Raw genomic sequence first — 19018 nt, 5'->3', positions numbered from 1 at the left:
AAAACCATGTTAGTGAATAAGGTTTTAACAAACCCCATTCTCTCACAGCCTAAAATAATGTGTGGTGGATTCCAGGCATGCTGACTTCCAAACCACTGCATACCATATCGTGGAAAGGCAGGGAATATTCATAGCAGATTTCATTCATTGCTATGCAAAGTGTGGCGTCCATGACTATAACCAGACCATAACCACAATGAAATCTGCATGCCAGGGCAGATGTGAAGGCCAGTCTAACAGTATGAATGTGTGGCTAGTTTATCTGTTGAGAGAACTTCTAGAAGCATATGTTCAAATAGTATAGAAATTACTCGCCAAGACAGACGTGCTCAGAGGTTTTTTTTTTTTCCATGTTGTATTCTGATAAAACGAAATTAATCTCTGTTTTTTCATATAGAGTAAGTATTTCAGAGGATGGCAATGGTATCAGTCCATGAGCACAGAACAGCACATACTGTATTGGCCCCGATTCATCATTGTAGGGTCTTTTTTAAGTCACTTTCCCATTTTGTCTTGTGGTATTAATTGCCATTTTTGGCACCAAGTTTATCTAAATAGAGAACACAAGTTATGAAATTAGTGCAAAGTTAAAAATGGGCTTTTTTCCTGTCCTCAACTGCTGGCAAACCTGCAAATAAACTAGTAGTATTGGAGTTAAATTGCACCAAATGTTGCAACTTGGTTGATGAATTGGACGAAAACTTCTAGAATCACTAAATTCTGCCCAAAAAGTGGAAAAAAAACCCAACAGGTGAGAAAGTATGAAATAGACTTCAATAAGGCATAAATAGAATATGAATAGGGTGTAAACAAAAAATGGCCACCAGTTCACAAAATTAGGCAAAGAACAGGCGCAAAGGCAATGATGAATCAGGGCCATTGTTAAATAAAGGTTTAAGATAACACACTCTAGTCTAGGCAATATTCACATTTACACAGATTTTTTTATTTGATCTTCTGCTTCCCAAATGCAAAGTTAAGGACCTTTCTAAACAGTCTTCATTATATATTCTACAATTTTGCTGCTGTAGAGTGTCTGTTAACCCCTTCATGACCCAGCCTATTTTGGCCTTCATGACCTTGCCGTTTTTTGCAATTCTGACCAGTGTCCCTTTATGAGGTAATAACTCAGGAACGCTTCAACGGATCCTTGCGGTTCTGAGATTGTTTTTTCGTGACATATTGGGCTTCATGTTAGTGGTAAATTTAGGTCGATAATTTCTGAGTTTATTTGTGAAAAAAACGGAAATTTGGCGAAAATTTTGAAAATTTCGCAATTTTCACATTTTGAATTTTTATTCTGTTAAACCAGAGAGTTATGTGACACAAAATAGTTAATAAATAACATTTCCCACATGTCTACTTTACATCAGCACAATTTTGGAAACAAATTTTTTTTTTGCTAGGAAGTTATAAGGGTTAAAATTTGACCAGTGATTTCTCATTTTTACAACAAAATTTACAAAACCATTTTTTTTAGGGACCACCTCACATTTGAAGTCAGTTTGAGGGTTCTATATGGCTGAAAATACCCAAAAGTGACACCATTCTAAAAACTGCACCCCTCAAGGTGCTCAAAACCACATTCAAGAAGTTTATTAACCCTTCAGGTGTTTCACAACAGCAGAAGCAACATGGAAGGAAAAAGTGAACATTTAACTTTTTAGTCACAAAAATGATCTTTTAGCAACAAATTTTTTATTTTCCCAAGGGTAAAAGGAGAAACTGGACCCCAAAAGTTGTTGTCCAATTTGTCCTGAGTACGCTGAAACCTCATATGTGGGGGGGAACCACTGTTTGGGTGCATGGCAGGGCTCGGAAGGGAAGGAGCTCCATTTGACTTTTTGAATGAAAAATTAGCTCCAATCTTTAGCGGACACCATGTCGCGTTTGGAGAGCCCCTGTGTGCCTAAACATTGGAGCTCCCCCACATGTGACCCCATTTTGGAAACTAGACCACCCAAGGAACTTACCTAGATGCATATTGAGCACTTTGAACCCCCAGGTGCTTCACAAATTGATCCATCAAAATGAAAAAGTACTTTTTTTTCACAAAATTTTTATTTTTGCCTCACTTTTTTTCATTTTCACATGGGCATCAGGGTAAAATGGATGCTAAAATTTATTGGGCAATATCTCCTGAGTACACCGATACATCACATGTGGGGGTAAACCACTGTTTGGGCGCACGGCAAGGCTCGGAAGGGAAGGAGCGCCATTTGACTTTTTGAATGAAAAATTAGCTCCAATCTTTAGCGGACACCATGTCGCGTTTGGAGAGCCCCTGTGTGCCTAAACATTGGAGCTCCCCCACATGTGACCCCATTTTGGAAACTAGACCACCCAAGGAACTTACCTAGATGCATATTGAGCACTTTGAACCCCCAGGTGCTTCACAAATTGATCCATCAAAATGAAAAAGTACTTTTTTTTCACAAAATTTTTATTTTTGCCTCAATTTTTTTCATTTTCACATGGGCATCAGGGTAAAATGGATGCTAAAATTTATTGGGCAATATCTCCTGAGTACACCGATACATCACATGTGGGGGTAAACCACTGTTTGGGCGCACGGCAAGGCTCGGAAGGGAAGGAGCGCCATTTGACTTTTTGAATGAAAAATTAGCTCCAATCTTTAGCGGACACCATGTCGCGTTTGGAGAGCCCCTGTGTGCCTAAACATTGGAGCTCCCCCACATGTGACCCCATTTTGGAAACTAGACCACCCAAGGAACTTACCTAGATGCATATTGAGCACTTTGAACCCCCAGGTGCTTCACAAATTGATCCATCAAAATGAAAAAGTACTTTTTTTTCACAAACTTTTTATTTTTGCCTCACTTTTTTTCATTTTCACATGGGCATCAGGGTAAAATGGATGCTAAAATTTATTGGGCAATATCTCCTGAGTACACCGATACATCACATGTGGGGGTAAACCACTGTTTGGGCGCACGGCAAGGCTCGGAAGGGAAGGAGCGCCATTTGACTTTTTGAATGAAAAATTAGCTCCAATCTTTAGCGGACACCATGTCGCGTTTGGAGAGCCCCTGTGTGCCTAAACATTGGAGCTCCCCCACATGTGACCCCATTTTGGAAACTAGACCACCCAAGGAACTTACCTAGATGCATATTGAGCACTTTCAACCCCCAGGTGCTTCACAAATTGATCCATCAAAATGAAAAAGTACTTTTTTTTCACAAAATTTTTATTTTTGCCTCAATTTTTTTCATTTTCACATGGGCATCAGGGTAAAATGGATGCTAAAATTTATTGGGCAATATCTCCTGAGTACACCGATACATCACATGTGGGGGTAAACCACTGTTTGGGCGCACGGCAAGGCTCGGAAGGGAAGGAGCGCCATTTGACTTTTTGAATGAAAAATTAGCTCCAATCTTTAGCGGACACCATGTCGCGTTTGGAGAGCCCCTGTGTGCCTAAACATTGGAGCTCCCCCACATGTGACCCCATTTTGGAAACTAGACCACCCAAGGAACTTACCTAGATGCATATTGAGCACTTTGAACCCCCAGGTGCTTCACAAATTGATCCATCAAAATGAAAAAGTACTTTTTTTTCACAAAATTTTTATTTTTGCCTCAATTTTTTTCATTTTCACATGGGCATCAGGGTAAAATGGATGCTAAAATTTATTGGGCAATATCTCCTGAGTACACCGATACATCACATGTGGGGGTAAACCACTGTTTGGGCGCACGGCAAGGCTCGGAAGGGAAGGAGCGCCATTTGACTTTTTGAATGAAAAATTAGCTCCAATCTTTAGCGGACACCATGTCGCGTTTGGAGAGCCCCTGTGTGCCTAAACATTGGAGCTCCCCCACATGTGACCCCATTTTGGAAACTAGACCACCCAAGGAACTTACCTAGATGCATATTGAGCACTTTGAACCCCCAGGTGCTTCACAAATTGATCCATCAAAATGAAAAAGTACTTTTTTTTCACAAAATTTTTATTTTTGCCTCAATTTTTTTCATTTTCACATGGGCATCAGGGTAAAATGGATGCTAAAATTTATTGGGCAATATCTCCTGAGTACACCGATACATCACATGTGGGGGTAAACCACTGTTTGGGCGCACGGCAAGGCTCGGAAGGGAAGGAGCGCCATTTGACTTTTTGAATGAAAAATTAGCTCCAATCTTTAGCGGACACCATGTCGCGTTTGGAGAGCCCCTGTGTGCCTAAACATTGGAGCTCCCCCACATGTGACCCCATTTTGGAAACTAGACCACCCAAGGAACTTACCTAGATGCATATTGAGCACTTTGAACCCCCAGGTGCTTCACAAATTGATCCATCAAAATGAAAAAGTACTTTTTTTTCACAAAATTTTTATTTTTGCCTCAATTTTTTTCATTTTCACATGGGCATCAGGGTAAAATGGATGCTAAAATTTATTGGGCAATATCTCCTGAGTACACCGATACATCACATGTGGGGGTAAACCACTGTTTGGGCGCACGGCAAGGCTCGGAAGGGAAGGAGCGCCATTTGACTTTTTGAATGAAAAATTAGCTCCAATCGTTAGCGGACACCATGTTGTGTATGGAAGGTATGTAGTGTATGTCAGGTTGGTGTGTGTGGTGTAGTATTCACCACACACACACACACCAACCTGATGTACACTATACCACACTACACACCAACCTGACGTACACTACGCCATACACACCAACCTGACACACTATGTCAGGTTGGTGTGTGTGGTGTAGTGTATGTCAGGTTGGGGTGTGGTGTACTGTACGTCAGGTTGGGGTGTGTGGTGTAGTGTACACCACACACACACACCAACCTGACGTACATTATACCACACCACACACCAACCTGATGTACACTACGCCGCACACACCAACCTGACACACTACGTCAGGTTGGTGTGTGTGGTGTAGTGTATGTCAGGTTGGGGTGTGGTGTACTGTACGTCAGGTTGGGGTGTGTGGTGTAGTGTACACCACACACACACACCAACCTGACGTACATTATACCACACCACACACCAACCTGATGTACACTACGCCGCACACACCAACCTGACACACTACGTCAGGTTGGTGTGTGTGGTGTAGTGTATGTCAGGTTGGGGTGTGGTGTACTGTACATCAGGTTGGGGTGTGTGGTGTAGTGTACACCACACACACACACCAACCTGACGTACATTATACCACACCACACACCAACCTGATGTACACTACGCCGCACACACCAACCTGACACACTACGTCAGGTTGGTGTGTGTGGTGTAGTGTATGTCAGGTTGGGGTGTGGTGTACTGTACGTCAGGTTGGGGTGTGTGGTGTAGTGTACACCACACACACACACCAACCTGACGTACATTATACCACACCACACACCAACCTGATGTACACTACGCCGCACACACCAACCTGACACACTACGTCAGGTTGGTGTGTGTGGTGTAGTGTATGTCAGGTTGGGGTGTGGTGTACTGTACGTCAGGTTGGGGTGTGTGGTGTAGTGTACACCACACACACACACCAACCTGACGTACATTATACCACACCACACACCAACCTGATGTACACTACGCCGCACACACCAACCTGACACACTACGTCAGGTTGGTGTGTGTGGTGTAGTGTATGTCAGGTTGGGGTGTGGTGTACTGTACGTCAGGTTGGGGTGTGTGGTGTAGTGTACACCACACACACACACCAACCTGACGTACATTATACCACACCACACACCAACCTGATGTACACTACGCCGCACACACCAACCTGACACACTACGTCAGGTTGGTGTGTGTGGTGTAGTGTATGTCAGGTTGGGGTGTGGTGTACTGTACGTCGGGTTGGTGTGTGTGTGTGGTGTTGTGTATATCAGCCTGGTGTGGGTGAGTTCTGTAGTGGAATATCAGGATGTGGCTAGTCCACGGACGTGTGATGAATTCTGAAGCATTCATTCAAACACAGTGCCGGTTTGTCGGGACACGTTTCACATTGGAAACGAGATTCCCTTCTTATCCCCCTTTTATAGCACACCCGACACCTTTTTTTTGCTCTCCCCTCACAGGGAAAATGTTGCCCTGGTACCATACGGGATCCTTGAGTTCCAGGGGTGCTGGGGCCCGCTCCTTCCACGCCTCCAATCAGGGCCTTTATCACCGCCTCCTGGAACTGAAGGAAGGTGTTGTTGGTCTGACCTGCACATCGTGATAGCACGTATGCATTATACAGTGCCATTTGTACGATGTGCACAGCCAGTTTTTTATACCACACATTCGTCTTCCGCATGGCACTATAGGGCTGGAGGACTTGATCAGAAAGATCAACTCCCCCCATGTGTTTGTTGTACCCCAGGGCACAGTCCGGTTTGTGGACCTGTGCTGGGGTACCTCGAACGGTGGTGGCCGTGGTGCCGGGACCATGGATTGTGGTCAAGAAAAAGACGTCCCTTTTGTCTTTGAACTTGACCGCAAGCATGTTGCCGCTACATTGGGCCCGGCTCTCACCCTTTGGGAGAACCTGCTCAATTAGCGACAAAGGGAGACCCCTCTTGTTTCTGCGCACAGTACCGCAAGCGACGGTAGCTCTGGCAGAGAGGGATTGAAAGAGTGGGATGCTTGTATAAAAGTTATCAACGTACAGATGGTAACCTTTATCAAGCAGTGGGTGAACCAAATCCCACACTATTTTCCCACTCACCCCCAGAGCGGGTGGACATTCTGGGGGCTGGATACTGCTGTCCTTTCCTTGATAAACTCTAAAGCTGTGAGTGTACCCTGAGGTACTCTCACAGATCTTGTAGAGCTTTATCCCGTACCTCGCCCTTTTGCTTGGCAGGTACTGACGGAACTGAAGCCGCCCTTTGAAGTGGACGAGGGATTCATCCACACAAATTTCTCTTTGGGGAATGTACACTTCAGCAAACTTGTTGCTGAAGTGTTCGATGACCGGCCGAATTTTGAACAGTCTATCAAAATTCGGGTCACCGCGGGGAAGGATGTCAGTGTTGTCCCTAAAATGTAGAAATTTATGAATCGCCTCAAACCGTTTGCGATTCATAACCATGCCATATATTGGAGTTTGATATAAAATATCAGTACTCCAGTATTGGCGAATTTCTGGTTTCTTCACAATCCCCATGTGAAGGACCAGTCCCCAATATTTCATCATTTCTACGGAGTCAACGGGATTCCAAGTAGTAAATGATGAACTTGGGTTTTGGGCAAAAAATTGCAGGGCATATAAGTTTGTTTGCTCCACCATGAGACTGACAATTGACTCCGAAAAAAAGACTTTGAAAAAGTCTATTTCCCTGAGGTTGGCAGTCTCAAATTGGATTCCTGATTGGGGAATGAAATCAGGAATCCGTGGAGCAAAATTTTCAGGGACGGGGGTCCAGGTGGGGGCACTAGTGCTAGGTTGGGCGTGACTAGCACTAGGTTGAGGGATACTCACCCTTGGCTGTGTGTCTCCTCCGCTGGGCTCCGGCTCTCCTCTCCTGGGCTCCGGCTCTCCTCTCCTGGGCTCCGGGCGATTTCTCGTCCTGCGACATCTTGTGGGTGGCGAGTCCGTGTCACTGGAGGAGGAAGAGGGGGAGGAATACAGAAAAGTAGGGTCCTCACCCTCACTATCAGCGTCGGAGGCAAGAAAGGAATATGCCTCCTCAGCTGAGTACAGCCTTTGTGACTGGGACTGGGATGAGCGGGACATTGTGTGTGTGGTGTGTGTAAAAAAAACTTTATTATAGTGTGCGTGTGTGTATGTGCGTGTGTGTATGTGCGAGTGTTTGGTGAAACTTTCCACTGCAGGAGGGGGCTGTCAGGCGCGCGGGGGCTGTCAGGCGCGCGGGGGCTGTCAGGCGCGCGGGGGCTGTCAGGCGCGCGGGGGCTGTCAGGCGCGCGGGGGCTGTCAGGCGCGCGGGGGCTGTCAGGCGCGCGGGGGCTGTCAGGCGATGCAGCAGCAGATGGAATCGGCGGCAGCAGCAGCAGGGGGGTGATCAGGGGGGCAGGGGGTGATCAGGGGGGAAGTGGGTGAACACTGGGGGACAGGAGGGGGCTGTCAGGCGTGGGGGGGCAGAGGCGATGCAGTAGCAGCAGATGGAATCTGCGGCAGCAGCGGGGGGTGATCAGGGGGACGGGGGGTGATCAGGGGGACGGGGGGTGATCAGGGGGACAGGGGGTGATCAGGGGGGGCAGGAGGGGGCTGTCAGGCGCGGGGGGCAGAGGCGATGCAGTAGCAGCAGCAAAAGGAATCAGCGGCAGCAGCAGAGGTGATCAGGGGGACGGGGGGTGATCAGGGGGGCAAGGGGTGATCAGGGGTGCAGGGGGTGATTAGGGGTGCAGGGGGTGATTAGGGGGGCAGGGGGTGATGAGGGGGGCAAGGTGTGATCACTGGGGGATAGGAGGGGGCTGTCAGGTGCGGGGGGGCAGAAGCGATGCAACAGCAGATGGAATCAGCGGCCGCAGCAGGGGGTGATCGGGGGTGATTAGGGGGGCAGGGGGTGATCAGGGGGGCAGGGGGTGATCAGGGGGGCAGGGGGTGATCAGGGGGGCAGGGGGTGAACACCGAGGGGCAGGAGGGGGCTGTCAGGCACGGGGGGGCTGAGGCAATGCAGCAGGAGCAGATGAAATCTGCGGCAGCAGCAGGGGGTGATCAGGGGGGCGGGGGGGTGATCAGGGGGCGGGGGGGTGATCAGGGGGCGGGGGGGTGATCAGGGGGGCGGGGGGGTGATCAGGGGGGCAGGGGCTGATCAGGGGGGCAGGGGGTGATCACCAGGGGGCAGGCGGGGGCTGTCAGGAGCTGGGATGATGGAGCTGGCAGCAGCAGCAGGAGGGGTTGAAAAGGGGGGCAGGGGTTAAGATCGGGGGGGAGGGTGATCAGGGGGGCAGAGCGCAGAGGTGGATGGCAGAGAGGGGAGTACCTGGCGGCGGCAGCAGGAGCACAGGCGGCAGCGGCGGCGGCGGCAGGAGCACAAGCGGCGGCGGCACACGCGGCAAGAGGAGCGGCAGCGGCGGCAATCGGCGGCGATCGGCGGGAGCTATGAGTGGGGGGTCCTCGTTCTCCAGCTTCCAGCAACGGGATGAGTCTGGAGAACGAGGACAGAGCTATTTTACTCCGCCCCTCCAGGTCTGATTGGAGAGCTAGCGTCACAAGGACGCTAGCTCCAATCAGAGCTGGAGGGGGTTAAAAAAAGGTCACTGGGAGCGATCGTACACCCGGGGGGGCAAAGCCACCCCCCCTGGGGTGAAGTACAGGTCCCCCTGCACCTGCGGGTACGGTGACATTTGAATGACCCCGGTCACCGGACCCGCAGGGAAGCATTCCCGCCATGACGCCACATAGGCGTCATGGGTCGGATTGGCACCGACTTTCATGACGCCTACGTGGCGTCATGGGTCGGGAAGGGGTTAAATATTTTATCTAGTTGAGTGTTTTGCAAAAGTGGAACAAAACCGTCTACTCTCCCGAACAGTTGTGATTAGTGATGAGCGAATATACTCGTTGCTCGAGATTTCCCGAGCACGCTTGGGTGTCCTCTGAGTATTTTTTAGTGCTCAGAGATTTAGTTTTCATCGTGGCAGCTGAATGATTTACAGCTATTAGCCAGCTTGATTACATGTGGGGATTCCCTAGCAACCAGGCAACCCCCACATGTACTTATGCTGGCTAACAGATGTAAATCATTCAGCTGCGGCGATGAAAACTAAATATCTGAGCACTAAAAAATACTCAGAGGACACCCAAGCGTGCTCGAGAAATCTCGAGCAACGAGTATATTCGCTCATCACCAGTTGTGCTGTCTCTCTCTGCTCTCCTCCTTTCTCTTTCTCAGGGAGGGCAGATAAACCAGCCATAGAAAAGAAGAAATGTGCATGACAGGGAAACGCATACAGGCTAGAAACTGTGCTGATATATGCGCCAATGAATGGATACACACAGACCTCACCTCCAGCCTGTGTTACTGGGATAAACACTCCAACAAGAAAATGATCTGAAACCTGAAAGAGGCTAAAAAGTGCTTAGAATCGAGTCTGAAAATGAATTAAGGGATAAAGATTGTGGAGTGAAACAGTGCAATTTTATTAATTATAGATACAGAATAACATGTAAAATCATGTTTTTCTATGACAAAGTGTCCACAGCATTTAAAGGGAGTTTGGAACCAGAATATTACTACCCCATCTGACAGCAGTATGTTGTAGTGGCAGAGACTCTGATTCCAGGGATGTATCACTTACTGCTTGCTGCAGTTTTGATAAAATCAATGATTTACAACTTTCTCTGTATACTGTGCATAGGCATAAAGTTGTCAATAAGTGGTGGGGATGGGTTTATGCATCTCATGAATATGGAGGACTACATGGCAACAGGTTTATCAATACTCTAGTAATAATCTCCTGCTGATAAAACAGTGATTTTATCAAAACTACAGCAAGCAGCCTAGTAAGTGACACATAACACGGAATTAAGGTATTTGAGGGTCTCTGTCTCTACATTATGCAGCTGTAAGATTATATTCATATTCAATAGGGAAATATTTAACATTATTTAAGTGAAACTCCTTTTGGGGGCAACAGCATTAATATTTTAGAGCATTTAATGAAAACTGATGAGTGCCCGTAAATGTCCTGTCCACTAGTAGTCTGCCTCCCTGTGTCGGATTACCAACTAGGCTTTGGCCTATGGACTCAGTGTCTTTTGTGACCCCGGACAGAAGATGAATAATAATATTGACTTGATATTGAATGAAATTTACAATCATCGTGCTGGCCCAACTGGCTGACATTGGACGTTGTAATGTTTCAATGATAACATTACAGCAAGGGGCAGTGAAATGATCTATTGGCTGTTGTTGGGAATATTCAAGAATTAATGTTTAGTAGAGAACTGTCATCTACGCAATCAGGCATGGCAGCTGCGCACTGGCAGGCACGGACAGAAAAAGGCTCCTGTGAAAGAACAGTATATGGGTCATTTATAGTCGATTAGCTCATCATAATGCACATTGTCACCTGCTTTGGGAGGTAGTAGTGGCCCCCTCACCTCTTGGGTCCCTGTGTGGCTGCACAGGTTGTGCCAATGGTATGTCCACCCCTGCAACTGTGTGATTGGCCAGAACATGGAGGAGCGGTAAGTGGCCGCGAGTTCCCAACAACTCTAGATCATGATAGAACATTCATGAATAGAAGCGTTGAGAACACAGATGAGTATATATAGGCCTACACTCAAGGTTGACAATAGTTAATTACATTTTCTGGGTTATAATGAAGTTCGATTAAATTAATTTTTGTTATATTTAATAAAAAATTGTGTTTTTGAAACTTTCTTACTAAATGTATTAGGAAATAATTAGCTGGAGAAGCCCCAAGATTTCACAGCCTAGGGGCCTCCTCTGGGTTTAATCCTTGCTGGATATTATATTGCAGTTTTTTTTAAGTCTATGATCTTCTTTTGTCTTCTTCAGTGGCTTGGTATATACTTACATTTGTATCTTTGTAGTCACTAATATTTTCTTTAAAAGAAATGATGCCACTCAGTCATTTTGTGTCATTACTTTTGCTGTTTTTCTGTACAAAGACATAGTAAATAAATATCAGCCATATTATTTGCACCCTAGTCTTCTGTAATTAAGTACCTGAGACAGCTCGGCACATGCAGCCTTACGCACCGGCAATCTGAAAAAACTGGCATAATCCTCCTGTGCTTTAATCTTTGTCTTTCGTCTTTCATCTATTCCTTTCCCTTTATCTCCACATTCCTTATAACCCACTGTACTCAGCCCCTCATCAACAATATGTTGGTAACACATTCCTGCAGTGTCCCACAGAGGACCACATCACTTTCCTCCTTTGAAATTTAAGTTGATGAGTTGAGTCTTTTTTCTAGGCGTCATCGTCATGGTGAGTTATTTTTTCTTTTTATAATTGGTGATCAACCATCTCGCGGCTGGAAATACAGACCCCCTGCAAATGATTATGAATGAAATTAAAAGTTCAACTTTATACCCCGCCTGTTACAACATACACCGCCTCGGAGTTAAGAGTAGATCATTCTGCTTCTGGTCTTCGATGCAGGGAACACTCAGCGTTCTTTTATTTCTCCAAACATGCAGAGATGGTAGCACGGAAGATCAGCAAATTACGGCGCTGATGTTTTGATATGTGATCCTGTCAATATGTCCCAGTGAGTTATATTTCGGCAGGCAGCACAAATGCTTTGATACAGTCAGTGGTAGAACCGGCTCTAATTTAAAGCACACATGATAATAGAATGAATCAATGTGCTGGTATGGTACTATTTTTTGCCTTTATATACATGTCAGATAAAGCTTTGGGCTAGACTTTGCCACCTCTGAGCTTAACAAAGACTTGTGTTTCATCTCATGCAGATGCCAAAATATAGAGAAGTAAATCACTCGCCAAATGTAGAACTTTAGCACAGACTCGCTGATTAACGGCACCCTTGTGCTTTATAAAACAGCAATGTCAGTGTGCGCGATACCAAGACATGAAGCCTTTTGTACATCGAGCTGTAAGATATTTAATGCTTTGAACGCTCAAATAAGTTTATACTAGTTTTATTTTTTAAGAAAGCACTTTTCTACTAACATTATTATATTCATTCTATACCACATAAATTTAAAATAGTTGTCTGGGACACTATGTATATCCAGGTGCTTCTCACAAAATTAGAATATCATCAAAAAGTTATTTTATTTCAGTTCTTCAATACAAAAAGTGAATCTCGTATATTATATAGATTCATTACAAACAAAGTGATCTATTTCAAGTGTTTATTTTTGTTAATGTTGATGATTATGGCTTACAGCCAATGAAAACCCAAAAGTCATTATCTCAGTAAATTAGAATACTTTATAACACCAGCTTGAAAAATGATTTTGTGACGGAGCCAAATTTTTCAAATCTGACCAGCCTTACTTTATGTAGTAATAACTCTGGAACGCTTGAACAAATCCCAGTGATTTTGAGACTGTTTTTTCGGGACACAATATACTTTATGATAATGATAAATTTATGTTGATATGTTTTGTGTTTATTTATAAAAAATATCAGAAATTTGAGAAAAATGTTAAAAAAATAGCAATTTTCAAACTTTGAATGATTATCCCTTTAATCCAGATAGTCATACCACAGCAAAATATTAACAAATAACATTTCCCTCATGTCTGCTTTACATTAGCACCATTTGTAAAACGTTATTTTATTTTATTAGCATTTTAGGAGGTTTAAAAATGTAGCAGTAATTTTTAATTTTTTCAAGGAAATTTACAAAATTTTTTTTTTTAGGACTTATCCATATTTGAAGTGCCTTTAGGGGTCCTATATATTGGGAAACCCCCAAAAGTGATACCATTTTAAAAATAGCACCCCCTTACATATTGAAAATGGCTGTCAGGTAGTTTATTAACCCTTCAGGTGCTTTTCAGGAATTAATGCAAAGTGGCATGACAGAAATGAAAATGTGTATTTTTACCACCTAAATGCCTCTAACTTCTAAACAGATTACTACAGCTGACAGACTCTAAGGCTACTATTTGGTCTTGAAGTGCCATGGCAAACATCAGGACCACACAATCATGATCTGAGGGCACCAGTTGGGATAAAGAGGAAGCCCCCACACTCTGTTAACCATTTATAATGATGCAGTCACTATTGACAGCAGCATCTAAGGGGTTAAACAGATTTGGACTGTGCAAAAACTGATCGTGGCTGATACAGCAAGTTATCAGCTATAGTGTACAGCCGACAGCTGCTGGATTGTCACCTGTATGGGGAGGCTATTCTCTTACTGTATATCTCAGGTCAGTTAAAAGGCGTATTGGCTGTCATTAAGGTGTTAAATCTGAAATGTTGGCCTACTGAAATGTATGTTCAGTAAATGCACTCAATACTTGGTTAGGGATCCTTTTGCATCAATTACTGCATCAATGCATCAATGTGATCCTTAGCCTGCTGAACCACCAAACGAACAGCTCTACCCTCCTAGTGTATCCTCACCCATCCCCTGTAGACTGAGGGTCCTCTCTCCTTCTGTACTTGTGTGTGCCTTGTTTTGCTAAGCTTATTATGCTTGTCTATATCTGCCCCTTTCACATGTAAAGCCCAATGGAATAAATGGCGCTATAAAATTGTATAATAATAATAACAATAATAAATGTGGCGTGGCATGTAGGTGATCAGCCTGTGGCACTGCTGAGGTGTTATGGAAGCTCAGGTTGCTTTGATTGCAGCCTTCAGCTCGTCTGCATTGTTGGGTCTGCTGTCTCTCATTTTCCTCTTGACAGTACCCCATAGATTCTCTTTGGGGCTAAGGTCAGGTAAGTTTGCTGGCCAATCAAGCTGTTATGATCCGGTGACCTTGGAGCCGCATGAGACTTTCTCAGGAGAAGGTGGAACCTGTACTGACCGCAAACCCTAAACTGACACCGCAACTAGAAGTAGCCGTGGGGTGTACCTAACACATCCTAGACACCTCGACACAGCCGGAGGACTAAATACCCCTATAGATGGAAATGGGAATTCTATCTTGCCTCAGAGCAGAACCCCAAAGGATAGGCAGCCCCCCACAAATATTGACTGTGAGTATAAGAGGAAAGACAAACGCAGGCAGCAATCAGGATTTAGCAAAAGAGGCCATGCTAGCTAAATAGGAAAGGATAGGACAGAATACTAAGCGGTCAGTATTAAAACCCTAAAAATATCCACAGCAGATAATACAAAAATTCCACCATCTAACTATAGACATGGAATGTATCTCTGCATCTCCTGAGAATCCAACTTGACTGAAAATATCCAAACATAGTCTAAGCTGGACAAGAAAAAACAATGAATAGCACTGAATTGTAAAGCACACCGCATGTGTGCAGCAGAAACAAAACCAGACACTTATCTTGGCTGATTTGGCAGCAGGGCAGGAGGAACCAGACAGAGATGCATAACCTCCAAGAACAATGGACAACTGGCAAAGGCTAATGAATCCTGCAAACCTAAATACCCCAGTCAGAGCTGCAATCAGCAGGAACACCTGCCCAGGATTGCAACCCAGAGACAACTGCATTACCACCAGCAACCACCGGGGGGAACCCAAGAGCAGAATTCACAACATCAAGCACAGTGATACTGTTGTTTTTAAATCAGGCATTGGTACTTTTGGCAGTGTGTACAGATGCCAAGTCCTGCTGGAGAATGAAATTTCCATCTCCAAAAAGCTTGTCGACAGACTGAAGCATGAAGTGTTCTCAAATCTCCTGTTAGACGGCCATACTGACTTTTGTATTGACAAAACACAGTGGACCTACACCGACAGATGACATGGCTCTCCAAACCATCACAGATTGTGGAAACGTCATGCTAGACCTCAAGCAGCTTGGATTGTGTACCTCTCCTCTCTTTCTCCAGACTCTGGGACCAAGATTTCCAAATGAAATGCAAAATGTACTTTAATCTGAAAACAACACCTTGGACCACTGAGCAACAGTCAAGTTCTTTTTCTCCTTGGCCCAGGTAAGATGCTTTTGGCGTTGTCTATTGGCCATGAGTGGCTTGACACAAGGAATGCCACACTTGTAGCAAATGTCCTGGATAAGTCTGTGTGTGGTGGCTCTTGAAGCAATGATTCCAGCATGAGTGGCTTGACACAAGGAATGCCACACTTGTAGCAAATGTCCAGAAAGGCCGTACTGGGCCTCTGGCCCTCAGGGGAGGCCGCCATGACAGGGTGACGTGGGACAATAAGGAGCTCATAGGAAAGTTGGGGGGCCATAGGGTTAACTGTGGCTGAGGGGAGGGACGGAGTTTTTTGAATTTGAAGGGGAGGAGGGTTCGGACACAGGGCAAGGGGGAGGGACCTTATAAAAGGCAGTGGCCACGTGAAGGGGGCAACCATTTGGGTACTCACCAGCCAGTAAAGAGAAGCTCCGTTGTACCCAAGCGATGGATGTCGAGGCCTTGCTTCAGCAGCTCCGGAGGGAAGCAGCCACCCAAGGGACTGATTGGTTGCAGGCTTCGGTCAACAGCCTGCTTCAGGGGTCGGTAGCCGGAGCCTCCATCACCCCTCCAGCAGGACCCCGGCCGCGGAGGTCCCGGCCTCCGGCGCGCCTTAGTCCTGAGGCTACCCCCCGGGTCCGGCGCCGAATACGTAGCCCCTCCAGGGACCCTCCAGCCAGGGCCGGCAGACGCGTCCCCCCTGCTCCCCACCCTCAGGCTGGGAGGAATCCATCTGTCAGGTGGGACCTTCAACAGGGGCTGGGTTCCCCCCCCCGCGGCAAAGAGACGGTGGGATCTGGGACCAGGAGCGGCGGGTGTCAGCGTCCCTGCTGGCACCACTCGGCGTGGAGCACGAGAAGCCAGGGGGCGGGCCCCTGTGCGGCGACGTCCCAGCGGCCGGCATCAGGCCGGCCTGTCTTCTAGCGCATCAGATGGAGCGGTGCGCCGTGGATCTTCAGCCCAGGGAGCAGTGGGAGCGGCTCCGGTGGGCAGCGGGCAGCGATCAGCTGCCTTGGTCGGCACCGCTGCAGCATCGCCGCTCACCCGGGACTTCATTCAAGATGGCGCCACTACAGGAAGTGCGGCACCTCGTGGAGAAGGACTACGGCAAGATGGCGCCAGATTATGGGGTCCGGCGCCTGCGCACCAGCACCCGGGACTTCCCCAAGATGGCGGCGCGCTGTGGGGACCTCCCCAAGATGGCGGCGCCCTACAGATCACGGCGGCAGCTCCGAGGGGCCCTGCAATTCTTGCCGGTTCGCCTGCTTCTGGCGGTGGGCAGCCGGTGAGGCAGGTTGACCCGGGAGCCACCAGCGGACGGAACCAGCCTGGGATCGACACGCCTGCACCAGGACTCAGGACCTTCAGCTGCTGGGTTCACAGCGCCCAGGCAGCCAGGTGAGAGCCAGCATTTTGCTAATTTTAACCCCTTTGTAGCTCCCAGTGATAGTAGGGAACGGGAGTCATTTATGGGGGGGGGCTAGCGGGGGGATGGGTTTGATATTGCATGGCCTTAGGGATTTAGCTAGAATATGGTATGGGGGCCCTCAAGGTGGGGGGTCACCTGCGGCGGCGTGGCTAGGAAGCACGGAAGGGCCAGCGGGGATTGGGGGGTTAACAAGGTCTGAGGTAGTGTCGCAGTGCGGGAGCCAAGGTACAGCGGTCACAGCTGCATCAGGGGGGGCAGCAGTGAAGCAGGAAGGGGGTCAGGGTCAGTCGGCGCGGGGGACCGTAGTGAAGGGGCTAACAAAGATAAAGAAAATGAGGAGACGGTGCGTTTGGATGATTCCGCTAGGACCGAGGTATATGTTTGTTTTGAGGGGCCGCTGGGGTCACATTTGAAGGAAGAGGTGAAAGAAAAGATCTGGAAGGGGGATTATGTCGATATTTTTTTCGTTATTGCCATTGGAAAGATTTAATCTGGATAGATTAAGGAGAGATGATTCCAAGAAAGATGACGAGGAGAGGAGGAGGTACCGCTTGATCCCTCGTACATTTGCTAATTGGTTGCAGGCGTTTGCTATATTGGCGAGCATAATAGGCGAGAAGACGCCCGAGAATTGTTCGGGACTTTTCTGTTATATGGACGCAATAGGGGAGGCTTACAGGGTATATGGCGGTTTAGGATGGTTAAGGTACGACGAGCAGTTCAGGCAGCGTAAAGCGGTACGACCGAGCATGCGTTGGGAACATAAGGATATAGCGTTATGGATGAGACTTACGGCACCGGTTAGAGCGAATCAGGGATCTCAGCCATTTCAGGGGGGCGCCGGGAGTTCAGGACAGTCAGGACACTCGGTCGCAATGCAGAAGGGACTGTGTTTCTCCTTTAATGAAGGGGCATGTAGGTTCGGGAGCAAGTGTAAGTTCAAACATGAATGCTCAAGTTGTGGGGGCTCACACGGGGCGGCTAGATGTTTCAAGGGGGGGAAAATAAGAGGGGGAGATGGTGTTGAAAAAAGGGGAGACACCGGTGCGGCTGGACGCAATGGAAGCGTATCTAAATAGATACCCCGATGTAGCAGCAGCGTCACTTTTAAGGGAAGGTTTTGGTTATGGTTTTAAAATTCCGTTTATTGAGCAGGATGTTTGCCTGTCAAGAAAGAATCTAAAATCGGCTTTGCAATTCCCTAGCGTTGTGTCTGAAAAATTAAAAAAAGAGATTGATCTGGGTAGGATGGCCGGACCTTTTCCAATGGCTCCAATCAGTAATTTGAGGGTTTCACCACTGGGAGTGGTTCCGAAAAAAGAGCCCAATAAATTTAGGCTTATTCATCATTTATCCTTCCCAAAAGGTCTGTCAGTGAACGACGGAATTGATCCTCAACTGTGTGCAGTTTCTTACACATCTTTTGATGTAGCAATGAATTTAATACGGCTGTGTGGTAGGGGAGCTTTGATGGCGAAAACGGATATCGAGGCGGCGTTTCGTCTGTTACCGGTACACCCTGAGAGTATGCACTTGTTAGGTTGTTTTTGGGATGGAGGTTTTTTCATTGATCGTTGTCTTCCCATGGGCTGTTCACTATCATGCGCCTATTTCGAAACGTTTAGTACATTCTTGAAATGGGTTGTTAAGGATGTATCTGGTTTAAATTCTTGTCTACATTACCTCGATGATTTCTTGTTTGTAGGCCCGCCACAGTCTGCGGCTTGCTCGATTCTATTGCACACGATGGAAAGAGTAGCAAAAGGTTTCGGAGTTCCATTGGCGGGTGAAAAAACTGTCGGGCCAGTGACGTCACTAAGTTTCCTAGGCATAGAGATCGATTCCATGGCAATGGAATGTAGATTGCCTGATGATAAGTTGGTTGCTTTTCGGGAGGAAGTTGGAAAGGCAATTACACGGCGCAAGATAACGTTGCACGATTTGCAATCCTTATTGGGCAAGCTGAACTTTGCTTGCAGAATTATGCCAATGGGCCGCGCATTTTGCCGGCGTTTGTCCTTGGCGACGGTGGGAGTAAAGTCCCCCCTGCATTTTATCAGATTGACTAAGGAGTTGAAACAGGATTTGAAG

At 46.8% G+C, this 19018-nt stretch overlaps 1 protein-coding gene across 2 annotated transcripts in view; it reads right to left on the bottom strand.

The window, feature by feature from the left end:
* NXPH4 (neurexophilin 4) overlaps positions 1-19018 on the bottom strand; it is a 422655-nt gene that overhangs the window by 174847 nt on the left and 228790 nt on the right. The gene's annotated exons all lie outside the window — the stretch shown is intronic.

This window comes from Ranitomeya variabilis, chromosome 3 (assembly GCF_051348905.1).
Source record: "Ranitomeya variabilis isolate aRanVar5 chromosome 3, aRanVar5.hap1, whole genome shotgun sequence".
NCBI lineage: Eukaryota > Metazoa > Chordata > Amphibia > Anura > Dendrobatidae > Ranitomeya > Ranitomeya variabilis.
The sequence above is the reverse complement of the archived record's forward strand: the minus strand, read 5'-3'. Positions and strand labels throughout refer to the sequence as shown.